Source organism: Mycetomoellerius zeteki, unplaced genomic scaffold (genome assembly GCF_001594055.1).
Source record: "Mycetomoellerius zeteki isolate Tzet28-1 unplaced genomic scaffold, Tzet1.0 scaffold333, whole genome shotgun sequence".
NCBI lineage: Eukaryota > Metazoa > Arthropoda > Insecta > Hymenoptera > Formicidae > Mycetomoellerius > Mycetomoellerius zeteki.
The window spans coordinates 7,491-9,283 of record NW_017257320.1 but is presented as its reverse complement, the minus strand read 5'-3'; positions in this window follow the sequence as shown (position 1 = coordinate 9,283).

The following is a 1,793-nucleotide window of genomic DNA, read 5'->3' as shown; positions in this document are numbered from 1 at the left end:
TAATATTTCGAATAAAGCTTTATATAAAATATGTATGAAATATGTATATAACATTTCAAAAAATGAATATTAATAAATATTTATCATAAATATTCTGTGCTGTCTGGGTAGATATGTAGGTATTCTCATCCGCCATTTTGATTCCACTTGATTGATAGGTTATAGTATGATTAGTGACAAAGGTAAATGTTAAGAAAAGCCCAAATTTTGATAAAAATACACTAAATCGATGCGTTTTTGCGTAAAAATAAAGATTTGACAAGAAAAAAGTGTCTCTGTTCTGCGAATAGAGGCCTAGTTTACACCGAGCACTTGATACGCGTATTAAGTATCATATCCGCACCAAATTACTTGATACGCTTGATTTCAGTAATTGATTACGCTTGATACTTTTAATTTCAGCAATGTATTTAAAGAATGATGTACTAAATTGGTACATACATCAAAATGATTATAATTAAATACACATATCATGTATATGTTTACACGTTTTGCCGAAATTAAGGTAATTCAATAGAAAGTTACTAGTTAGTATCCGTATCAAGTGCACGATGTAAACTAGGTAATAAACGCTGGTGGATTATTTTGGTCTGATACTTCTGAATCATGACTATCAGATGGTTTCAGACCAAGCTGGTACGCGTATCAATTGATATCAAAGAATCTCAGCGTGCTGTAAATGCTTGGTTCGTTTTAGATCGTATATTAAAATTCGTCACTATTTTTTAAGTTCAGGTTAAAGTTAGAATTAGAGGTTTTACTTGAAAAGCAGTGAAGACATCAATGTTACATAACCTAATCCGTTCTGAAGCAGATCGGTGTAAATAAGGACGTATCAAATATTTAATCCGCATCAATTTGATATGCGTACTAACTGATTTAACGGTGTAAAAGGAGTCAGAAATATTAATCCTCAAAGTCGACGACTATTCGGGTTAAAAAATCTGTCATAACAGTGGTTCACTATGCTTTAAAAACACAAATTCTCTGCTAAAGTAGTGAATTTGTATTTTAAAAACAGTGAATTTGTGTTTTTACGCAGTGAATCACTGCTATGACAGGTTTCCTAATCCGAATAGTCGTTCACTTTAAGGATTAATATCTCGGTTTGCGGAACAGAGCGACACTTTTTTCTTGTCAAATCTTTATTTTTATTCGAAAACGCATCGATTCAATGTATTTTTATCAAAATTTGAGGTGAGCGGGCTCTTCTTAATTAATATTTACCTTTTTCACTAATCGTACTATGACAATCAAGTAGAACCAAAATGGCGAATAGGAATACCTACATATCTAGTGCCTTAGAAATAAGGAATAAAAATTTCAACCTAACAGATATCTGATACACCGGAATACACAGTTTCTGATAGGATGGAGTCGTTATTCCTTCTATTGTGGCCGCATCTTTACATGCGTTCTAAAACTCATCGAAAAATATACATATAGGATGTGTTCCAAAAGTCACTACCAGTGCTGAAAATATATAGTATACGTAACGTAAACTGTAGATTTTCAGAGCTGACAGTGAATTTTGAAACGTAGCCATAGTAGTGTTTTAGGCTGCGGTCCACTTGATGCTACAAACACTTCGAAGCGTTTGCGCGACCAATCAGAACAAAGAATTTTACGAATTGACTAATCAAAGAATGGGTGCGTTCAGCAGAACGTTTGTTTTGCAACTGTTGTAAGTTTCCTTCGCGCTAATTGGATCAAACTTTTAGATCTAGAAGAATGGTCCTATCTCAGCAGACAATCATAAAACGGTTGCAAAACTGTTGAGTCTGCTGAACGCA